The sequence below is a fragment of the Rhinolophus sinicus genome, linkage group LG05 (assembly GCF_036562045.2).
Source record: "Rhinolophus sinicus isolate RSC01 linkage group LG05, ASM3656204v1, whole genome shotgun sequence".
In the NCBI taxonomy this organism is placed as follows: domain Eukaryota; kingdom Metazoa; phylum Chordata; class Mammalia; order Chiroptera; family Rhinolophidae; genus Rhinolophus; species Rhinolophus sinicus.
Genome location: NC_133755.1, coordinates 96,356,235 through 96,381,679, shown reverse-complemented (window position 1 = coordinate 96,381,679; position 25,445 = coordinate 96,356,235). Strand labels below are relative to the sequence as shown.

Sequence of the window (25,445 nt, the reverse complement as noted above, 5' to 3'; positions counted from 1 at the left end):
GAGGACACCGTCTGTGACCCAGAGGTGAACCCTTACTTGACCATGCTGGCTGCATGAACCTGGACTTCCGGCCTCGAGAACTACAAGGAATAAATCTGTTTTTTTTGTAAGCCCCCAGTCTGCGGTATTTTCTAATAGAAGCTTGAATAGATTATGATGAGTTTGGAAGCTGACCAGGCCCTGCTTGGACCTGTAGATCACTGTAGCTTTGGCTGACACGTTAGCTGTAACCTTGTGACAAAGCCTAACCCAGAGGACCCAGATAAACCACATTCAGATTCCAGGCCCATAGAAACTGAGATAATCGATGTGTTGTTTTAAGTTCCTAAATTTGAGGGTCATTTGTTAGACAACCATAGGTAATTAATACAAAGCAAAAGGCTGAGTAGGCATTTGGTATGCTTCCCACATTGTCACAGATGACCATTTTGCCAAAAGGTTTGCCACCTCTAACGTGGATCTCCTCAATGAGTATCTAATATTAATCTCTTTGCCAACTACCACCCAAATATTAAGCCACTGCAAAATATTTTTAGGTTTTTGCATGGCAGCCTCCTGCATCCTGGACCAATTTCCATATTAATTAGGGTAAAACTAATCTCTATGATAAATATCCCCAAATTTCAGTGTCCCAGTATAGTATTTTTCCCTCATGTGGCTGAGCTTTGTGGATAATCCTGGTGGTGGTGGTGGTGGTGGGGGGATTCCTCTTTATGATTCTTTGGGATCCCAAGATCCTTATACCTTGTGATTCTGCTTTTCCTTAGAGTCTACGAGCACTTTGCTTTTCACTAGTGGATGGTGGAAAGAGCTTACCTGTTTCTTAACAACCATGGCTGATGTGACACATCTCGTTTTTACTCACATTCCACTGATGAAACTCTGATGTGTGACCACATGTGATATAAGGATGGGTGGGAAGTGCAGGCTCCGCCTGGATAACCATCTCTCGGTGACAATTCCACACCCTGGCAGGGGGAGCCCAAATATTTGGTGGATAGTTAGGCATTTCTGCTAAGGCAGGAAGATAGAGTTCAAGCGTATTGTCTGGCCTACTGGCTGGGATAGACTTAAAACAGTACTCTCTGTTGAAGATTTTTGGTGAGTAATGCTGTGTGGTGCATGGATGGTAAAAAATGGCAATTCTTCGCCTCCACTGTCTGAAGAATGAGGTCCAAACTCTTTATCTTGACAGTCACAGCCTTCTATGTTCTAAAGCAAAGAGCAAAGATATATTTATAGCTTTTAAATCTCATTACTCTATTTCATGTGTCTTAAGGTTTGGCCAAACAACATTACTGCCCATGCCAGTCTATGTATCTTAATGCTGTGTTGTTCTTTCAGAAGTATATCTGTTCCTTAAAAGTCCTTCTTTTAAATGCCTAACTCAAATGCGACTTTACATGAAGTAGCAATCTCACCCTTTACATCTTTTATCTTTACCTCTTTAGAACACTCATATACCCCACATACATATGGCAGTGTTTCCAAAACAGAAGGAAAAATGGGGTGCTAGTGATATGTTATTTTTCTTCTCAAATATATTTTTAGAAAAGATAGGAAAAGATAGGAAAACAAATAATACATTTATTAAATGTTTTGTATTTTTATGCAGCAATTTTTCCTGAAGAATATTACCACACTCAGTAATTACTCAAAGTTCCCAGTATGATTATTTGACACAAGAAAACCTGATATTCTGGAAAACCTGACATTCTATCTATGCATGATAGGCATACACAGAAAATAATTTCCAACCAACCAGTGCCTTGACGCATGTTGTCTATTTAATAATTATTGGTTTGAGTTGTGCATCTTGTTTGATCATTTCAATCTATATGCTGTTCTTTCTTGATAAAAATTTTAAAAGTTTTAATTCCTCTAACATGTTATTTGTTGTGGTATAAAGCTATAAAACACATTGCATCTTTATATTTTCTTGTAGTAATACATTTATCTATGAGATCACTTTAGCTATCACCAAAATTCAATCATGCATTAGTTTGGATGTGCTCCTGTCAAATCAATATAAGCTTAAAATTGTTTTAGGATCAGAATTTATTCAGAAAATTCTATTTAATGAAACTTATTCTGCCTTGCATTGTATATATTTGTACACTAGTTTTACGCTCTTTATTAGATTTTAATGTTTTTGGTGGTAGATATTGTGTCATATTCATCTTTGAATCTCTAACAAGTGCCTAACATACTGCTTTTCATTAAAAATTACGTTGTCAGATTTTAAAGGCAGTTTAGAGCTTACTTGCTCCAGTGATTTTGAAACGATGCCCAATGGAAACCCAGAAGTTCTTATATTTTGAGCACCCTGCCCTGCTTAAATCAATGTGCCTCTAACATTATATGTGATACATATTGAGCAATATTTCATTTTAAAAGTCTTATTTGACTTTAAAAATATAAAACAAAAACCACATTTTTCCAACCATCTCATCTTATGGATGAACTATAAGTTGAATATGAGACTGTTTATTATATCAATCAGGATAGGATTGGATATGCTACAAAACAAACAATCCCAGATCTCAGTAGCTTATCATTGTGAATATCTATTTCTTGCTCATACTTGTTGCTCAGTCTAGATTAGCAAGGAGGATCTTTTCAAACTTGGCACTCAAGAAGCAAAGTTAATTGAAACTTTATCTTAACACACATTTTTAGGATTTCTTTGGCAGAAGAAGGAAATGTGGTGAATCATACACAGGCTCTTAAAGCTTCTTTGTCAATTTGCTCACATTTCATTGGCTAAAGTAAGTCACATGGCCATGCCTAACTTCAATGGGAGCAGGAAAGTAAAATCTGAGTGTGCCCAGAAAGGGCTGGGTGGAATATTTGTAATAAGCCCTAAAGAGTATCACAGTTAGGAAACTTGTCCAAGATCACCCGGCCATTTATCAACAGTCTGGTCTTACATAAATGTCTGATATGTATTCCTTCACAACTCTTTGCATTACACTATAGACGGATATTGAGTCTGGAATAAACTATGAAGGCTTTTGGGGTTTGCAGGAGAAAAAGAACAATAAAAACTGAACAAGGCATGAGAGGTCTTTTTGATTATCCCTCCTCTCCTTAACAGCATCAGTCCTGACTTCTGCTTGGTTTTCTTTCTTCTACACATAAGCTCTCTACCCAAATTTGCTCTCTACACATATTTGCTCTCTACTCAAAGAAAACTCTTCCTGATCCTCACAGCTCCACTAGCTAAAGTCATAGTTCTTTGTTTCTGTTCCTCTCTTGACCCCAGTAATACTTTGCTCTCCTCTTTTCTTTATACTTCTAACTGCTCCTTCTCTTGTCATGCTTTCGGACCATTCTACTACTCTTCTGAGTGCCCCCAAATGAGTACACTCTAAAGCCAAATTATTAGTACACAGTGGCTTTCTTTTTGAGAATAGAAAGAGTCATGAAATTAGTTTTAAATTCTAGGTCTAGCGGCTATCAGCGTGAAAACTTAGATGTGTTAGTTCATTTCTCTAAGCCTACTTTTACATTAGTAAAAACGATAATACCCCTGTATCATTTTAAGGAAGATTAAATGTGAAGGAACTTGATGAATGATAGGTACTTTCTAAATGTTTTTCTTTCTTCCTTTCCCGTTTGTTTCTCAAATTCCTTCAGACCCAATTTTCTTCAGCCCAAACTTCTACAATGGTCTCCAAACTGACTTTGTTTTAAGCCGCTCTAGTTTAACTCATTTAAACAGTTCTACTATACTATTCTGCATAAGATTAAAAAAATTTTTTTTCTTGAGTAACGAAGTGATGTTATGAGATGCATTTTAGGAAATTTAAAGTTCAAATCCACTTATACTGTCAGTTAAGATGGCCCCAGTAAGGTCTCAAATTATGTCTTCTACCATAATTTCATTATTGTCCTAAAGGAACTCTTTACTTTGATAGATTAATTTGTTGTGAAATTAAATTCTATATGCATCAGACTTTTTTCTCCCCTTGACTCATCTCTGGAATGCCTTCCTTGTTCATTTTTGTTTATTTTAGTCATTCTTTCAAATTCCGTTTTCCTTTCTTATTGCATCTAGGGTTTCCAAGATCTCGTTTCCTCTAGACTCCCATAGTGCTCTCAGTCTGTACCACTGATTTGATAGTAAAATTATCTGAGAGTGTACTATCATGCATATGTATTTATATTATAGGAATTTATTAGGTAAGGGAGGCTAACTGTTGTAATAAGCAACCTCAAAATCACAAAATAGAAGCTTTACAAAATAGAAGTTTAGGTGTTGCTCATATAATAATTCGTAGAGAGTATTTTGGAGGTGCCCTTTCATGAAATGATTCAGAAATCCAACTCCTTCCATCTTGAAATTCCACCATCCACTAGAGCTATGCTGTCTTTCTAACAATATTGTCACTAGTCTGTATGTGGCCCCTGAGCATTTGAAATGTGATGTACTGATAAACTGAGGTGTGCTGGAAGTGTGAAAAAACACATGGATTTTGAAAACAGTGTGATGAAAATAATCTAAAGCATTGAATTAATAATTTTTAATCAATTACATGGGAAAATGACAATATTTTATATATATTAGGTTAAATAAAATACATTATTAACGTTAATTTTACCTTAATTTTTTTTGTGTGTCTACTAGAAAATCTTAAATTTCACATGTGACCGTACTCTAGTTCCATTAGATTGCATCTCCCCAGAGTTCTCTTGAATCTTCTTTTGGATCTTCTATAGCTGGTGGAAGACAGAGGAAGTAAAAGAGTGCAGATGATTGTAAGCTTTTATGAGTCAGGCCTGAAAGATACACACATTATGTCTGTCCCACTCCATCAGTCAGAATACAGACAATAAGGCCTCACTTTTCTGAAGGAAAGCTGGGTCTTGAAGACAAGTGTGCACTCAGGAGAAAAAGAAAATAGATTTTGGTGACCACATAAGCTGTTTTTTCTATATGTATCTGTGTTTCTCTGTGTGTAAATAAATGTCTTGCTGCTTATGTTAGAGACTTAAGTTATGTTTCTAATGTCTCTAATGCTAAATCCTCACATTTTAGAGTCTTTCCCGACTGAACCTTGCATGGTCACTTAAGCACACAGTCTGACTAAATACTTTCTGACTGATCTGCATATCAGTGACAAGAAGGAGGCAGAGATGAGTGTATCTGAATTGGGAGATACTAAAGATACTGACCTTACTAGAATGTGTAAATGTGTACGAATGTGTTGGAAGATGGGGGTGGTGGGTGGGGAGGTGAAGTGCAAATGGAGGAATAATTGGAAATTTGACAGAGGAAAAAGTTTACGATGGGCATTGAATACCAGACAGTGGAATATAGACTTCATGTGATAGAATGTAAAGTGATTTAATGATGAGTGCGGGGGCGATGGTGGGACCATTATTTAAGAAATTGATACTGTGTGCCTGATATATTGGAGTGGGGGAACACTTTGAATCAGTGAGTCCTGATGAAGGATCTATTGAGGTCAAGTCAGGTTCATTTAAAATATGTATTAGGAGACAGAAAGGGAAAGGTGCTGTGTTTCTCAACTACTAAACTTCGCTGCGTCCCCTTTCTAAACAAAGACATCAACTCTGTTTTTGTGACATGGTATGCAGTAAGACTTCTGTTTGTTTATTCTTCACATGCAAATTGCCTCTTGTTTTCCAGCCAGTCTGCACATTCACAGGCTAGGTGGGAGGCTTATGGCTTTGTAGCCCCAAATAACAAGGAAATGCTAAAGTTACTTTATTTTTAGAAGAATTCCATGTGGTGTGCCATGAAATCAAGCTGTGACTGTTTGGTGTCAGTCTATTTTGTCATACCAATTGTTTTAAAACTTTTCTCCTACTGAACAGGGTAATGGGAGTCTATATACCTGAGAAAGGCGACAGCTTGGGGTCTGGAGCTGTCCATGTGGCTTGGTGGGAGTCTCATGGACAGTCAGGAACTTGGGTGTTAACCCATCTGCATTGTTTTAAATAGAGATGTTATCTTTCATTGTTTGGTGATGTTCAGATTAGAGACAGTGGAAAAATCTGCCACTAACTTAGCAGTGGCAGCCGTGTGTGCACGTGCTTTCACGTGCTTGTGTGTATGCATTAATAAAGATTTTCTACACTCTATAGCTGTCATGGATGAGGGTTAAGTAGGGCTAAATGCTGATAGGTGTAGACTGAGTGTCTAACTATCCTTCGCAGTATTGTAATCAGATAACCCCACCTACATCAAAGCAACCTAAGGAGCTTTGTGTTTTATGGTTTTTTTTTGTCATTACAATTTATGCTTTAATATTTATTTATAAAAATCTCTATGTTCCTTTATTGGAGCTAGATTCCTGACCAGTATACAGTGATGTATTTACTAACCAGAGACCTATGCAGAAATTACATACTAGATAGGTTTTCATTACACTTTGGTTATTGATGGAATAGAGCCATTTATAAAGTGTTATACATCAAAAAGCTTTGAATTTGACCAGGCTATCCATTAATTCAACTCTGAAAAAGGTAAGTGACATTTAATTTTAGCTACTATATTTTGCAGTGTTAAAAAGCTTAAGCATTCGGTAGCTTCTCAAAATGTTATTCTATGCACGATGGCATTTTACAGACAGCAGAGTCCATCTTCTCACCCAGATTCACATAGACAGGTCTCATTTGAGAACTATATGCTAAATAGCTGGTACTTAGAGACAGAAGTACTTCTTACCTGAGGTTCTTACCACCACTACAGACTTCTTACTCTGAAAACCTGTCTTCTCAGCTGCATTTTACAGTGCCAGCGAAGACATGCAGCAATTGCCCTGTGTGCATTAGAGCACCAGGTCTCTCTGATGGTGGTGGCCAGCACTATTATTATATCCAGGTAAATAAAGACCCATTTTTAAAAATGCCAACTTGAAATACAAATTAAGGGTACAATATTAGTTTTGAGTAATCTGGAGTCCGAATGATTTGAAAATTTTCAGAAACTGATGGCGATTGTACCCAGGATGTTTCCTAGCTACGGAGACATTAATACATTGATTCAAATCTCTGAACTCAATCCAAATAGCCCTGGGATCATCCTTCAAAGTGCATATCAAAAATTATGGACTTAGGGTGACAACGTTTGACACTATGTTATACAAGTCAAACCTGTTTTGAGAGAAAAGCATCAAATGCTTCGTGCACACATTTAGTTTTATTGTAACAAAGCAACTAGTACACTTTTAACATTTAGGACTGAGCATCCTCTTTCCTTTCCAGTGAGGCAAAAAGAAAATTTAAAAATAAACAGGAACAAAATGACAATAGAGGATGTCAATTCGGACTAAGATCCTACAGTTTCTGCTGACTCTCCCATGGAGTGGCAGGGCTCAAGTCATCATTAAGAGAGAATTTTATTTTAAAAGTGTTACCTTAAACTTCAAGGATGTCCATGAAACATCACAATTAAACGTGCCAAAGGAGAAGCCATTGTCAAAATGCCCACTTAACCCACCCAAACGTCTCAAACCCACCCTTTGCTGACCTTCAATAACTCTATTTTTTTTTTTTTTAAAACAAGATAAAGTAGAGAGATACATGTTGGTAAATGCTAACCATTCATATTCACATGGAGACAGTGTAATCTCTGAGCCCAGTATACAGAGAAAGGAGGAAGAAAGCTAAAATTTTATGCATTACTTACGCAGGGGCTTAGCACCCTCCAGCTTCCAGCAGAGCTAAGGGAGCAGATGGTGTTCCTTTTTTTTCCCACAGAGCAAGGTGGTATTGATTCCAGAAAGTTTTTGTTGAGACAGGAAGGGACAAAAATGAATTTGGAACAGAAAGAGGCAAGATTCTTTTCCCCCTGTATTCTGCTCAAGGTATTTCCCTGTAAATAAGGTGAAAACCATGCTGTAAAGGAGAGAAAAGAGACCTCAAAAACAGGGCGACTGAGCATAAGAGTAAAAAAAAAACAAAGAAAATGACTGCAACTTATTCCCAGGGTTTGCAGAAAATTTAAAAATGTTGGAATCTGAAGAAGGTTCAAGTAGCTGAAGCTGAAGGCTCTTGAGGCGAATGAGAAAAGATGAAGTCAGGGACCCTGATAATCACGTAGGGCCTTGTAGGCTGTTATAGGGACTTTGACTTTCACTCTGAGTCAGATGGGTAATGTTTGGAGTCATGTGATCAGACTCGTGTGGAGGATCCGTCTGGCAGCTTTGTGGAGAACACAATATGGGCTATTAGGATAATCCAAACTAGAAATGATGGTTGGTGGGTATGGGAGAGATGTGAAAAAGTAGATTTCCGGATATATTTTAATGATAGCATCAGCAAGTTTTTGAACAAGTAAGATATAGAATATAAGAGTCAAAGAAGACTCAAGAATGACTTCTAGGTTTTTAGCCTAAATAGCGTGAAAAGGATGGACATGTTATTCAGTGTGATGTCAGGAGGACAGCAAAAGAGTGTTGTGTTTTTTTTTTTTGTCATTGTTTTTTGGTGTGTTTTGTTTGTTTGTTTGTTTGTTTTGATGTGAAAGGAGGAAGCATGATCAGGAATTTGGTTTTGGTTGTGTTAAATTGGAGCTATCTGTTAGACTTCTAAGTAGTGGTCAAGTAAACAGGTTATATTTGAGTGTGGGGCTCGAAGGCAAAGTCTTGACTTGATATTGATTTAGAAGTCAGCATATATAAATTTGAAACCTTGAGATGTAGTGACATCATCTAAGGTGATGGATTAAGCCCAAGGACCAATATTTTGATGTCTTGGAGAAACATAGAGGAACCATTTAAGGATGTCATGAACAGGGACGCCGAGGTAGGAAGAAAATCAAGGGACCAGTGCTATCCAGAGATAATGTGAAAAAAGTGCTTCATGAGTGAATGACTAAGAAAGTTATCTGCACTGTTGGGTCAAATCCATGAGGATTAAAAAAATGGACCCCTGGATTTCGGATCTTTGATGAGAATGGTCTTGACAAAAGCAGCATTCACCACTCTTCAGGGTTATTGGGTCACACTTGCTTTACTTTTCTTTTGTCCAAGAGGAGCCCACACTAAATAATGGTTAAGGACAGGGACTCTGGGTTTACACTGTCTGTAGTCTAATCCTCGTTCCATATTTACTAGTTATTTAAGCTTGGACAAATTATTTAACCTTTCTCTGTGCTTCTTTTTAAGTGGAGGAAATAGTGTCCACATTATAGGGTTATGGGAGGTTTAAATGAGATAAACAATTAGGGCAATATCTGTCACATAGTAAATGAGCAATAAATATTAACTCTAATGATTAACAATAAACAATCAGTAAAATTAACAAAAAATAAGCCTGCCTTATATTTTCTTCTTATCCTGAAAATCATGTAACACCACTCTAGAGTTGAGCCTGAATTGGTTGTTCTATCTTTATATACTCTGAGTTTTTGTTTGTTTGTTTGTTGTTTTCTGCATTTTCTCATCATGACAAGAATTAACCATATTATAATCTAGTTAATTCCACAAAATTCTCTCCTTTAGATTGTAAGCTCCCCGAGAAGCCATAGCTTGTTCATATCTCATAACTTAATGCGGTGTGTGGCACTTTGGCACTTCAGGCTTGAAATTAAAATGGTTTCTGAATGTCCTAGTATTTGATCAAGGTGTGACCTGCAGGGCCATTCTAATAGTCTAGCAATGCCAGGATGCACTGTTAATTACGGGAATTTCTTATAAGTGAATTTTAATTTCTAAAATAACGCTTCAGTCTTTTTTTTTAATTTAAGATTTTGTTGGGGGAGGGGAACAGGACTTTGTTGGGGAACAGTGTGTACTTCCTTTTTTCCAAGTTAAGTTGTTGTCCTTTCAGTCTTAGTTGTGGAGGGTGCCTTTCAGCTTCAAGTTGTTGTCCTTTCAGTCTTAGTTGTGGAGGGCGCAGCTCAGCTCCAGGTCCAGCTGCCATTTTTCTAGTTGCAGGGGGCACAGCCCACCATCCCTTGTGGGAGTCGAACTGGCAACCTTGTGGTTGAGAGGACACATTCCAACCAACTGAGCCATCTGGGAGCTCAGCAGCAGATCAGCTCAGGGTGCTATGTTCAATCTTAGTTGCAGGGGGCGGAGCCCACCATCCCTTGTGGGACTCGAGGAGTCGAACCGGCAACCTTGTGGTTGAGAGCCCACTGGCCCATGTGGGAATCGAACTGGCAGCCTTCAGAGTTAGGAGCATGGAGCTCCAACTGCCAGAGCCACCGGGCCGGCCCCGCTTCAGTGTTTTTAATCTATCATTCTCTTCCTGTATAGATTATTTTACAGAGAAATCTTTGTCATTTTCTCACCCCTGTAAGGGATCCTGATCTATTGTTCAGGACAGTTGACCTTTGGGGTTGGTGGTCTTGCCCCATGGTGGGTACTTCTGTGGAGACTGCACTTTCTTTCTCTTTTTAAAACTAAAACTGAAAATAGACCCTCATTTTTAATTCTTCCCAATCATAGTTCCAGAAACTCAAATAACAATACCTTTAACAGTTTCGAAAATACCTTCACAAATTGGAAAAATAAAACAAAATAGTGTTCATATTTGTTTCATTTCTCTTCTTTGAAATATGTGAATAAAGGTAACTCTGAAATATAGCAAAACTGTGTTAGTAGATCGTAAGCATATCTAAGTTTGAGAACCACTGAAAAGTAGAGTGCAATTAGGCCTTGGAATTTAACAGTTTTAAATTTGAGTCACAGCTGTTTGACAAAGCTGTTTGACACTGACCTACAGTGTTCTTGTAGTTATTTATTCATTTTTATTATTATTTTTTTCCATTGAGGCATTTTATTTGCACTTATGTATTACACCCCCTAGGAAAAGAATCCCAGGATTTTCCCTCCTGTGTGTTTTCATCTTGTCTCTTTATGGTGCATAGTGCACGCTGAGGTTGTTAGAACAAATGAAACAAAACTGACTGGCCTGAAGTAGGTTGTTCTGCCATTTTTCTAAGTCTTTGAGTTGCTTCTCACATCTGGGGCTGATCACTTCTCCCTTGTTTAACCTGCTCGTGAGGTTCACAACAATTTTCCCAGCTCTGGGATCATCAATGATTTCGAATTCTCCAATGCATCATCATCACGGTTAGAAACCAGGTGATGACTTTGGAGCACCTCCAGCTGGGCAGAGAAGTTACGTCTACTAAACACCTGGCATTTGCCTCTCTTTTTGGCATTGCCGATGCTCTTGAGAGCGTCAGTCAGGACATTCATTCTCACCATTATGGTGGCGGAAAAAGCTGCAGTGTTCCTCTATTTAAAATGGTATTACGCATGCAACTATGAAAAAATAATCTTAATATATAAGAAGAAATGCAGTGAAAAAACGATTTCTGAAAAAAAAAAAAAAGGTGAGTATAGCTTTGTGCCAAATGTGGGCTTGCCCTACTGCTGAGAGACACATGCACATTCAAACCCTTTTATGTTACCCACATGAGACTAAAGAAAGAAAAGAACAACTAGTAAAAAGAAATTAAAAAATAAACTAAGCTTGGCTATAGGTCTAGCAAACTTATTTAGTGAATTTATTACAAGAACCCATCTGAAAACCATGGGCTCCAAGTTTAGAAGGAAACATAAAACTTCTGAACTTCAGAGTTTAAGTTGTCTTTAACACAGTATAACTCTGATCGCCTGCTTGGTTAAATTTTTTTAAAAAATTCAACTCCCCTGGCAATCCTAGAAGCAGGAAATGAATAACTTTCAAAAGAAAAAAATCTTTGTTGTTTGAATAGCACAGATTTCCATTCAGTTAGAAAAAAATTACTAAAATTTCCCTTGAAAAGCAGTGATTGAAATGTTCTGAAAAATTCAAAGAACTTTTTTGAAAATATCAGCTTCAAAACAAAATTTCTCAAGGTTTTTATAAAGCGAAAACACCAAAAACCCTGATGGGTGCTCTCATCTCTGGCCCATATGTTGTCAGCTAATCTGATGCTCTGAGTATTTGGGGGAAAGGAATTTTATGTATCATGGAGCCAGATTTTTCCAGTGTCTCAGCTTCATGCTGGGATTGGACCAAACACTAATGGAAACTTATTTATATCCGCCAGGCAGAGAAATTAATAAGAATAATAAGAAGGAAACCATTCTTGAACACATAGTTTGGGCCAGACACTTCACCAAGCACTTGGAAAATATGAAATGAATAAAAATAAGATTCTTATCCTTTAAGCACTAACAATTTCATATTTACAGCCTATAGAAAGGAACTAAGATGCTGGCAAATCTGTATCAGCATCAGTCATTACTTTAGAATCCTTTAGGTGCTCAAAGCTGGAACTGTCATCTTGATTTTTGGAATTTTTAGGAATGAAAGTTTTCCTGTAATATCCATTATACAAAGAGATATTTGGTGATTAGCTTAGATTTGTTTACGTGGGAAATGAAGAATTTAGGATGCTTTTTGGTTCTGACCCTGACTATCTGTGTGAGTAAGGAGCAGCCTTTTTGACATTTCACCCAAAGTTTAAAAAAAGTATTTATTTAGAAATCATTTAAATTATGTTAGGATGTATTTTTTTGCTAAACCAGCTAGCTGGCTCAGTGTTCTAAAGATAGACCAATCAGGGGAATTGGTTTAATTTATTGATGAAAGTTGAAAAAATTGATTTAGAAAACACAAGTGGGAGAAATATTACTTTGCATATTTTGGGTGAGGTATCAACTCATTTGAAGAAAATTCTAATTAAAGCTGCAAGATTGATCACCATTTTACTCACTGTGGCTGTGGAAAAAAAATTTAAGTATAAATTTAATTCTTCAAATCTGTATTTTAGTTACGTCATCATGGTTACTTTTATATTATACTTGATAAGGGAAGGGAATAAACATTTGCACATCTGATAATGGTCAAACCCAACTCAAAAACAGAAAACACAGCCTGGCCTATAAATCAAGAAATAGAGCTGAGTTGTGACGTGCATAAAATGCCACAACCCTGATTCTTCTGCTACTAATGACATAAGTGCCATGACTATTTCACAGGTATACTGGAGAGACTTAAATAAATGAAGGGAAGTTGTTTGAAAAATGTGAGAGTAGCATACATACTTTGTCTATTATTGTAAGGTCTTAAAAAAAATGGCACTATATTTAAAATTCCTCTCTGTAGTTGTAAAGCAATCTGTCATGCCTGTATTCAGAGGGGGAATTTAGCTAACAATGGAATCACTTGAACTAAAACATTAAAAAAAAATTTTGTATCCCACAAACCCAAATTTCAATTAGATCTCGTGAAGAATTGTTTGCGAATTGATTTTCAGATCTGAGTTGAGCTTGGTTTCAAGGGTCTAGGCAGGTTCTGTGAACTATTATTTCCTCAAGGTATTCTGGGACCAAGGCTCAACATGTTTACAAAACAATGCATACTTTTCTTTAAAATTCACGATGAACATAAAAATATTATTGACTCTGAGAAGTTATTCAAAGAAAAGAAGCGTTGTGTTTATTTTTGTTTTGCCTAGCATTTTTTAAACTTAGTAGATGAGAACACCCCACACCACCTTTTTTTTGGCAGAGGGTAAGTTCTATTTGTATCTTGTTTTAAAATTGTATTATTTTTTATTAAAACTTATTGGGGGTGACAATAGTTAGTAAAATTAAATAGGTTTCAAGTGTATAATACTGTAATACATCATCCATATATTACATTGTATCTTTTTTTTTTCACCTTGGATATGGGCTCATTCAGGGAGTTTTAAAAAGTTAGCTAACTAAAGTTGAGTACATTAGGCTAAGGAATTAATTACTTAAAAAGCAATCTTGCATGGATGTCTTTCCTCAAGTTACAGTTAGTACCCATCCCACAGAACTTACGGTATACAGACCACACTCCTAGAAGTGCTGCACTCAGGGAATGGTAATCCCCAACTAGTCCAGAAATTAGGCATGCTAACATCTATGGAGATCTTTAGTGGTGATTTGCTTTTGGTTTAGAGTTATTATCTGTCTACGAGAAGCAGCTTCTGCCCACAAACCTTCCCAATCATCACGTTATTTTCAGTTACCTGTTGAATCAGTGCTGACCACATTGAAAGGCAGATCAACGGGCAAAATGTTAATTGCTTTGGCTATTGAAGTCTTTGTACACACAACACTCTGTTTACTTCCTCTCTCCATTAATTTTTGCCTGCCGAATCCTTTTCAGTCTTATCTTGTCTTTCATTCATTCAACAGATATGTGAGCACCTGTTTTCTGCTTGGAACCATACTAGGTCCTGGATGCTCTCTGGAGACAGCAGTGAACAAGAACAATGCTTTCTTTGCTCTCAAGGAGCTTCTTATGTGCGTTTAGGGTTCTGGTCCAGCTGACTGGCTTCTTTTCCACGGCAAGCTCTAACACTGGTATGTTGTCCATTTCTCAACTACGATTTACATTGTTGATTTGTGACTTTTGACTCCTTCGTGCTACACACTTGGTTACTCAGCCTGGCATTGACAGCTAATTTCTTAGGCCTCTAGATCGAGGGTGCTCTCCAGCAGTCCTGTTGAGGCCCTCATTTTGACTTAAGACTTTCCATTTGTGCTGGCTGCACAATCACAAGTGGAATGATGAAATATTTAAAGGTTATATAACTTCATCAAACAAGTTTTTGAAATCTGCTTCCCTGATCTTGTCCAACAGGCTGACTGTCTGCCTAGGATGATTTAGGAGAGCCAGTGTAAGGCTTTTAGTGGTTTTAAAGCAGGTTTTATACATAGAAAAGATGTTGAAGTTTCCTTAGTCTTTTAAGTTGATACTAAGTTTATTAAAGTATTCAATTCAATCATATTTTTCTCAAGCTTTTTGCTTTTCATCCATATGAATTTTAGCAATCATTTTTAAGGGGGCTGTTGATCAATGTACAATCAATTTAGATAGAACAGAATAAGCACCTTTAATAATCAGTTCATTTTCCAAGTACATTAGTTTAATTTCCTTAAACATTAAAAACTGTATTTATAAATTCAATATGTTCAACTTTTATTTATAAATATTTCAAATATGTAACCTAGCAAGTAAAATTATCCAAGTACTGAATTCTGATATATCTAACAAATTTATATAGTAAACCACATTCTTTTCAAGAATGTTTACAAACATACTTGAACAATCTTGTATCTTTCAACTTGAAACCAGAAAACTGAAATCAATTATTTAATTACATGTTTTGCATATTTGATTAGACATCCATGTTTACATATTCAATCACAGGGCTGAATCTTAAATATGTCTAACTTACAAATAGCTTAAACACTGAACCTACAGATTAATCTTTGCACAAAGAGCGTTTTGATTTACTTAAAAAAATTTTGCTTAATTAAAAAGGACTTCTCAGAGTTAAAAGACACTTTTCCACCAGTGAACAGTTTTATCTTTCTATGAAAGTTGTGGCTGTCAACCTCAGGAAAACTTAGGACCAGAGAAATTTGGCCAGGACACAAAATCTAGAATTACAGATATACAGGGCAGTTCTGACTACAATACTAACAGATGTATCGAGTCCCTGTGTGTGGTCTCTAGAACAGAACTTTCATATGCTACAAAGACATTGGTTCTAGAGTTCGTAATGCTGGGTACAAGTCATACCATTAATTGACTTTCTGTCTGAATTGAATAAAGACAGAAAATAGCTTCTTTCACTGGTGATTTGAACTTGAACCCTCGAAAGACAAATCTGGCTCGAAAGGTACCCTCATGTTAGTCCATTGGATAGTTCACACCCTTGTATATATTTTTAACCTCTTTCAATTTTCCAAAAAAAATTTCAATTGTAAAATACACATGATGTAAAATTTATCACCTTAATCATTTTTCAGTGTATAGTTCAGTGGCATTCAGTTCATTCACACTGTTTTGCTACCATTACCACCATTCATCTCCCAAACTCTTTTCATCTAGGAAAACTGAAAATCTGTACCTATGTAGTGCTCACTCCTCATTCTCTCCTTTTCCCAGCCCTTGGCAACAACCGTTCTGCTTTCTGTCTCTATGAGTTTGACTGCTCTAGGACTACTCATATCAATGGAATCACACAGGACTTGTTCTTTTGTGACTGGCTTATTTCACTTAGCATCACGTCCTCAAGGTTCATCTGTGTTGTAGCATGTATCATTTTGTTTGCCCATCTATCTGCCTATAGACACTATCCTAAGCTTCCATCTTTTGGTTATTGTGAATAATGCTTCTATGAACAGGTATAGTACAAATATCTCTTTGAGTCTCTGTTTTCAACTTTTGTGTGTGTATGTATATCCAGAAGTGTACTGAAACGTATAGTAATTCTACTTTTAATTTTTTTTAAATTAAATTTATTGAGGTGACAATTGTTAGTAAAATTACATAGATTTCAGGTGTACAATTCTGTATTACATCATCTATAAATCCCATTGTGTGTTCATCACCCAGAGTCAGTTCTCCTTCCATCACCATATATTCGATCCCCCTTACCCTCATCTCCCACCCCCCACCCCCCACCCCCCTTACCCTCTGGCAACCACCAAACCATTGTCTGTGTCAAACTGCCATTGTGGTTTAACCTCCTTTAATTTTATGTCCTGATTAGGAAGAGAGAACTCTGTCCATTGAACCCTCACCAAAGTGTCAGTTGACTTTTTAAAAAATTAATTGCTGTACTGGCTGACTGAATTAATGTAATAATGTTGCATAATGTTTTCTGAGTATAGGACCATGTTGACTGGATCCTGTATATCTCTTATGGCTTTGCCTTCGTGTTGAAGTGGGAAAAACTGCTGAGAGCCTGGCTGTCTAACGTGTGGTCTGTGGACCAGCAGCATAGTTATTCGCTGTTTGTTAGAAATGCAGAGTCTCAGACCCCACCTCAGACCTACTGATCCAGAATCTGCATTTCAACAGCATCCGCCGGTGATCCTTAGGCACATTTAAGTGCATGAGAAGCTCTGACTTATGATTTCTCCTGGCCTTTTTTATTTTGGAAAATCTGTAAGCCTTAGAGTGAGCACAGATATTATTACCTAATATTTGCTAAGCATTTTCACTCCTTCTATTGGTTAGGTGTCAGATCTCAATGGATTAAGACTGCATGGAAGCATGTTTGGTTATAGGTCATAGCAACAGTGAGCTTTGGAACATTCTAGAGTTCACGATGTCTGGGAAATCAATTATTCAGATGATATTAGGCTAGGAGTCAGGGACCTGAAAAAAACCACACAAGTGGGGGTAGAATATCTGGCAGAGTAAAGAAATTACCAAAATACAGTAAGCATATCAAGGGCAGGGATTCATGTCTCATTTAACTTTGCATTCTTAGACCCTCACAATATATATGGCACATAGTAGGTGTAGAATAAATATTTGTCCAAATGAGGATTTACAGAAATAATAAAAGCTAAGCCTGAGATTTGGACATGGGGGTTCATTATCACAACAGTTGAATGGCACACTTTTGGAGTCTGTTATAGGTGGTACCGTTAACGCTTCTGAAGACTGAGACCCTTGTGAGGGTAGATTTGGGTATTTATATAAAGCTGTACTTTGACCTAAAGCATCTCTGCCATAGAGTCTGAAGAATTTTAAGTTCTGACAGTGTAAAGTTGGACTCGAAATAGAAAGAGGTAGTCTTTGGTCTTTAGGAAATCACTTTTTAAAACAGACTAAATGGTTGCAGAGAAAGGTGACCTAGCTTTGAGAAAAACCCAATACATAAATTTTAGAACTTCCAAAAGAGATCAATGTTACTGTCATGAAACTGTCTTAAATTTCCATCCCAAACTTCATTTTAAAATAGTTCTTTTAAAACGTTCTCTTCTTTAGGAAGAGCATAAACTCTTTCAGGAAACAGTTCTGGGAACTCTCTACTAGCACAGGTTGGGAACTCAAGTTATTACTAGAGTGTTTCTGAAAGAAGATCTATTAGACACAGAATTCAAGGTCACCTAGCTACTAATTCTAATAAAAGAGAAGCATAGCTAGTGCTTGTAATATTTCCTTTTTATAAGGAAAAACGACAAGTATTTTTCTTAACAGTTCTAGTGTTAGATATTAAAAGTAAGCTTAGACGGTAAGTAGAGAGACTCAGGGGCAAAGGGGGCTAGAATTGGAAAAGAAGAGTCTCTAACTTGTTGAGGTAGTAAGTGGGATAGAAGAGAATCCACCTTTCACTTAACCTGAAAAGAGACTAAAGATTTGCCCCAACAGTAGGGCTGAGTATCTCAAGGCAGTGCTGATACCTTACGGAATACGGGTAACTTCCGTATGACATGGAACTTCTATAAAATGGTTTCACTCTAACATGGTTCCAGAATTGGGGAAAACCCTCGTACCACATGGTATCCCAGAACACGGTTTCACTGTAGCATGGTTTGAGAATTAGAGAAAAACCCTCGTACCACATGGTGTCCCAGAACACGGTTTCACTGTAGCATGGTTTGAAAATTAGAGAAATCCCCAAACAACACAGAACATAATAAGAGCTTTCAAGAGCAAAAGATATCTCAGTTGAAATTTTTCATTTGAGAGTGGATGTGATATCAGATTTGACTGCAGAATTTTAAAATTTATCAGAATTTAAATCCATTTTGTTCATGGAGTATTAAGTTCAGAGGATGAAGCTATCTTGTCAAAAAGAAAACGCCTTTGGTTAATGGTGCTTAGTAGTGATGATGAAGAAAATATTATTTAACACATATTAATATGCTACACTTTTGGTGAAAGTTGCTTTAATTAATAAAGATGTTTCTCTTAATTATAAAAATATAATAGTATGGTTTTTTTTTAATTTTTGGAACCTAACCCCCTTTTTGTACTAGTTCTTTGTTTCATATAACATGGATTCGCATAACACGGCATTTTTTAGGAACCTAACAACCATGTTATACAGGAGTTACCTGTGTTGGTTACAGCCTACCCAAAGCTTGAAGGTTTGGAACTTCAATGACTTTTAAACTCAATGTAGGGAATTCAATTTCAAATTAGAATTCAGGATAAATGATAAAGAAAAGTTAATAACTAATGCAAAGATCATACTTATAGGGACTTCCTTTTTAAAATTAAAGAGAATGTGATATTGTCATGCATTCATTCAATTAATAGTTGTTGAATACCCAAATACTGTGGTAAAGGCTATGGGACATTAAGAGAGGGAATGAATGTTTAAAAGCTACAACTTAAGACAGTGTATAGGAGCTATGCTTGTGCAAATAAAGCACTACCTGGGCATGGCAGCGGAGAGATCACTTCCTACTGGGATGATGGTGGAAGAAGTGACATTGAAATTGAGCTTTCAGTGAAGGATTTCTATAGCTACACAGAGGAGATGGTAAAGCACTTTAGATAAAAGGAATCAACAAGCGAAGGCTTATAAGAAGCATTTACTTAGCCTCTAATATGTACCAGATGCTATACTTGGGTTCTAGTTTTTTTTTTTTTTTAAAGATTTCCTCATTACAGAATTGTAATGAGGGAAAACCACGTGAGAAATAGGAAACCGATCAGCTTTGATATAGTAAATGTTCTTGTACAAGATAGGTGTGGGAGGTGAACCTGAGAAGGAAACTGGGACTGATGATAGAGTTTTTTGCATACCAGACTAAATCTGATGATTGAAACACCTAAATATAAAGAGCATTAAAAGTTATATTCCAGTGAGTTAAGAGGAAAATCATTCATAGTTTTAGTTTGAATCTCAAAGCACATATTAGAGGGACCACCACCTGGTGGCAGAGTACTTTCATTGCATCATCTGTTATTGAGAGACATGAATAAACATTCTCAAGTTTCAGACTGCAAACCTTTATTTATAAGATGATAAAGAACAGGATAGAAAAATAAGATGATTATTTATTTGTAAAATCTTCTCTGTCAGATTCTTTTCTAAGAAGAGAAATCCCCAAGAGCATATAAAATGAATGTTTCCTATAAATCTGATATATTTTAAAATAGAAAACAGTGAGAATACTCCTTATTTGTTTATCCAAATTTCTTGACAATTAACAATTATAATTCCACCAACTGTCTAATGACAAGCGATTTAACAATTTCATTTCTGAAATATTTTAATCTTAAGATATTCCTTGGCTGTATCTTGACTTGATGGTGGTTACATTTGTAATAAAATTGTATAGACCTACATATAGCGCCCTACACACATAAAACTGGTGAAATCTGAAACATCTAAGATCTGAACAAAATCTGTAATTGTGTCAATGTCAGTTTCTAGTTTTAATATTGTGCTATAATTATGAGATGTTACATTGGGAGAAACTGGGTAAAAGTTACATGGGACTCTCTGTACTATTTTTATGTAACTTCCTGTTAATCCATAATTATTTAAAAATAAAAGTTAATTGTAAATATTTATCTCAACTTCTACAAACTTCAACTGCAAAAATTAAGTATAAAAACGTTTAATATCTAATGAACATTTGTAACTGTCTATAAATTGTGTCAAAGAAAGAATATATCTTGGAAATTAAAGAACCTTAAGTATGAGCATTATATTCATTTTCTTTCTTAATTTAAAAATATGCTCATCTAGATGGATGCATTTTGTTCTCACTTATTATTTATAGATTTCTTTTTTCTCTTTGAAGTGAGTTTATACACTGAGTGACATAGAAACATTGTAGAAAAATTAGAGCAATCAGACACTTAAAAAAGTAAAGTAAATGTAATTATTATCACTCAGACCCAATCAAATAGTATAGTTTTTTCATCCATCCATCCATCCATCCATCCATCCATCCATCCATCCATCCAACATTTATGAGCAATTCTCTGCTCTGGATGCTCTTTAATCATATAGATTAGTGAACGGTGCAACGTGTGGTGCTTTTTCTAATTTGCACAAAGTGTCCCTAAGACCAGCATTGGCTCAGAAGATAGATATACATACACAAGGAACTTACATTAGTAACTATATCAAAATATTGTATTAAGTGAGTTTTCTATATGTCTGGCACACAATAAGGTCTACGGAAGTATTAACTGTTATTATTTTTATAATTAAACTGCTAGAATTTGTCATAAGTATTTGACCAGAAGGAAAGTAGCGGGGCCTATAAGGTTAGTACCCATGTTTTCTTCTATGCAATTTATTGTTTCAGGTCTTTCGTTTAGGTCTTTGATCCATTTTGAGTTATTAGGTTGACACAAAAGTAATTGCGGTTTAAAAGGTTAAAAATAATTGCAAAAACTGCAATAACTTTTGCACCAACATAATAATTTTGGTGCATGGTGGCAGATAGCAGTCTAGTTTCATTCTTTTGCATGTGGCTTTCCAATTTTCCCAGCACTATTTATTGAAGAGGTTTTCTATTCACCATTGTATGTTTTTGGCCCCTTTGTCAAAAACTACCTGTCTGTATTTATGTGGGTTTATTTCTGGGTTTAAAGTTCGATTCCATTGGTCTGCGTGTCTGTTTTTCTGCCAATACCATGCTGTTTTGATTATTGTTGCTTATGGACTTTGGGGTTCAAAGATAATTTTATGAATTTGACCTCAAAGGCAAGGGAAGTGAAAGCTAAAATAAATGAATGGGACTATGTCAAACTAAAAAGTTTCTGCACAGCAAAAGAAAGCAACAACAAAATAAAGAGACAACCAACCTAATGGGAGAAGATATTTGCAAACAATGCCTCCTATAAGGGGCTAATATCCAAAATATATAAGGAACTCATACAACTCAGCAACCAAAAAAACAAAGATCCAATTAAAAAATGGGCAGAGGACCTGAATAGACATTTCTCTAAAGAGGACATACAGATGGCAATAGACATATGAAAAGACGCTCAACATCACTAATCATCAGAGAAAGGCAAATAAAAACCACAATGAGATATCACCTCACCCCAGTTAGAATGGCTATCACCAACAAGACAAACAGTAACAAGTGTTGGGAAGGCTGAACCCTCATAGACTATTAGTGGGAATGCAGACTGGTGCAGCCACCATGGAAGGCAGTGTGGAGGTTCCTCAAAAAATTAAGAATGGAAATGCCATATGAACCAGCAATCCCTCTCCTGTGTATATACCCCAAAAATCTGAAAACATTTATCTGTAAAGTTGCAAGTTCTGGCAATTAAGTTCGGGAACTTGTTGCAACAATGTTGCTATTCTTTTTTGATATCAGAGGGATTATTCATTATGAACTTGTACCAACTGGACAAACAGTTAACCAAGTTTACTATTTGGAAGTGCTGAAAAAGCTACATGAAAAAGTTAGAGGAAAATGACATGAACTTTTCCCCATCACTTCATGGCTTTTGCATCACCACAATGCACCAGCTCATACAGCACTGTCTGTGAGGGAGTTTTGAGCCAGTAAACAAACAACTGTATTGGAACACCCTCCCTACTCACCTGATCTGGCCCACAATGACTTCTTTCTTTGCCTGAAGATAAAGGAAATATTGAAAGAAGACATTTTGATGACATTCAGGACATCAAGAGTAATATGACAACAGCTCTGATGGCCATTCCAGAAAAAGAGTTCCAAAATTGCTTATGAAGGGTGGACTAGGCACTGGCATCGGTGCATACGTTCGCAAGGGGAGGACTTCAAAGGTGACCATAGTGCTATTCAGCAATGAGGTATGTAGCACTTTTTCTAGGATGAGTTCCTGAATTTAATTGTCAGAACTTGTATGTGCTCCGATGTTCATTGCAGCTTTATTTACGGTGGCCAAGACATGGAAACAACCAAAGTGTCCTGTGATAAATGAATGGATAAAGAAGTTGTGGTATATGTACATAGTGGAACACTATTGTGCCTTAAGAAAAGATAAAATAGTGCCATTTGTGACAACATGGATGGATCTTGAGATTATTATGCTGAGCGAAATAAGTCAGACAGAAAAAGTTGAGAGCCATATGACTTCACTGATATGTGGGATGTAAAACTGAAAGCACCAAGGAACAAGACAAACAAATAAAGAAAAAAAAAATTCATAGACACAGACAATAGTTTAATGATTACCAGAGGTTAAGTGGGGAGGACGATGGTAGATGAGGTTAAAGGGGATCAAATATATGGTGATGGAAGGAGAACTGACTCTGGGTGGTGAGCACACAATGTGAGATATAGATGTTCTATTACAGAAATGTACACCTGAAAGCTATATAATTTTATTAACCATTGTCACCCCAATAAATTTCAATTAAAAAAAAAGAAAGTAGCATGGCCTCATGACCGCAGAATATAATCATAGAACTTTTTCAGTCAGCAAATAATTTTAAGTGTCTTTGACATGCCAAGAATTGTTCTTGGCAATGGGACTGCGAAAAACAAACAAACAAACAAACAAACAAACAAACGGATGCTCACCTACACCCTTGCCATCATATAGCTTATATGTATGAGAATTTGGTGGAAAAATCATTAAGATTATTAAATTAAATTTATTTAAATAAAAATTTAATGATTTTTAATTTAAGTGCATTGTGCTAAATGGTAATGGAGAGGGTGGAAGGTAAGACATACAAAAAAGTTTAAGACTATCTCTGTTCTCCAGAGTATTATGGTATTAATGAAGGAGACATACTTTCATCAAGAAATATCAAAGTGAAGTTTATCAAATATCAAAATGATTTGTTATCAAATAACAAAATAATAAAGTGCCAAAATACATGGTAAAGATAAAAAGTTTAGAAGGGGATGTAATTGTTGAGGCCTGTGGTAACCAAGCAAATTTTTCTGGAAAAAAATGGAACTGAGGTGGGGCTTAAATAATTTGTAGATTCATATTCTGCTGTGAAATGACTTTTTGGATATGTCTTTGTGTGGCAGAGATTGGGTGGCTCACTTCCAATTTGATGTTTCTTCCCCTTGGAAACACTCTTCCAGGCCTGGTCAATGGAAACTCCATTTGATGCTCCATTTGACTTCTTTCTTCCAAATGTTGGCTCAGGGCTACCACAAAAGCCACGCTGAAGTCAGCAGAGACCCCATGAGCCTGCATCTCTGAACTTTCCTATTTCTCCCCACTCTCATCCCCATTCCACACCAACTAATGGTCTTTATGAATGAAAAAGCAACTTTCTTACCTGTTTGCAGATTTGCCTGTGTACAGCAGCTAGCTTTAATACGCTATGTAACATGACCAGATTTACTTAGATTTTTTTTTGTTTTAGCCCTTTTGACAGTGTATCAGTCAATGAAATACAACATGCAAACTCTGAATCAGCTGACAATATCCAATCTATAGTCAGGTTATGGGGCAGGGACGTGGGGGGCTCCTGTATGACCATTGACAGATTCCAATAAATTCAGAACTGAAGATTATGTGCATGAATCTTTTGTTTTACAGATATAGATACAATGAGAGAAAAGGAGATATTAAATGACTTGCCTAATATCTTAACTGGGGTATCTGAGGGAGTCTGTGCGTCTGCACAATACCTTGTGTGACTCATGGCACCTAGGCTGGTTCACTTTTTATTAGTTTAAATAAGTGTTAAATCCAGTCTAAATTCTCTTTTGAATCATTTACCTGTGGTACAATGAAAAAGCAGTTTGGTCATCATTTTTTAGAAACCCCTATACTGAAAACATTGTTGTCGCATTATCTTCCCTGGCTGTAATCCCAGTTCCATTAAATTCCATGCTGAAATTTGTCAAACAAAGCTTACCAGTTTATCAATACATATGTTTGCAAGTTTTCCTTTTGATGTGAGTCTAGCTCTGTCATGGACTTTATAGACCTTAGGTAGTTTTATGAATTTTTTTTTTTATTAATACTCATGATAGCTGATGACATGGCTGAATACACATCTTTTAATAGCCAATGGGCTATAATAGTGTGGATTCACATGCAGGAGACCAGCACTTGCTAAGTGACCATACCTGGACAAGTTGTCACAGCTGAGACACAACGGCAAGGTGAAAACAATGGTAACATAGGAGACTCAGGACTTTAAATTAGGACTGTTTAGGTTCCCATTGTCTAATATCAATACTGTTTCTGGACCTTTGGAAGACACTGAGCCTGTAGGTAGGGGGAAAATAGTTTGAAATTTGGGTTGAAAAATATGTGGCAGAAAAGAGGCAAATTTCAGCATGCATCTGGGTCTTTCAGCCTATCTTATATGATTGGCACCCTTTCCTCTTTTTGTCTGGAGATGTTTTTTGTTTAGACATAGCCCAATTGTCTTCCATTTTAAAATGACTCTGACAATGACAGCCCTCCCAAAACTCATCCCTTTCATTCAAATATGAACAAAGTTAAGGAGAGATTCTAATCTCTTGAGTTCTTGTCAATGTCCTTGGGAACAACTGAGAAGTCTATAACAATTAAAGACACTGTGTAGGAAATTTTCTTTAGAGATTTTTTTGCAAGTACAGATAGATACTCACTAAGAAGGTTTAGTTCTGAGTTCTGCTACGAACACAGTGGAAAGCAATATGACTTCAGGCTATGGAAGCACTTGTGTTTTTGGATGTCAGAAAGGTTCCTAAGACAGAGTTCCAGGTCGTGCTGCCTTTCAGTGCATCACCTAGAGAGTTGACAGACAGACA

At 36.5% G+C, this 25,445-nt stretch overlaps 1 pseudogene; it reads right to left on the bottom strand.

Moving 5' to 3' along the window:
- Window positions 1–10,784: 10,784 nt before the first annotated feature.
- LOC109448873 (small ribosomal subunit protein uS8) lies at window positions 10,785–11,192 on the bottom strand (annotated as a pseudogene).
- Window positions 11,193–25,445: the final 14,253 nt, after the last annotated feature.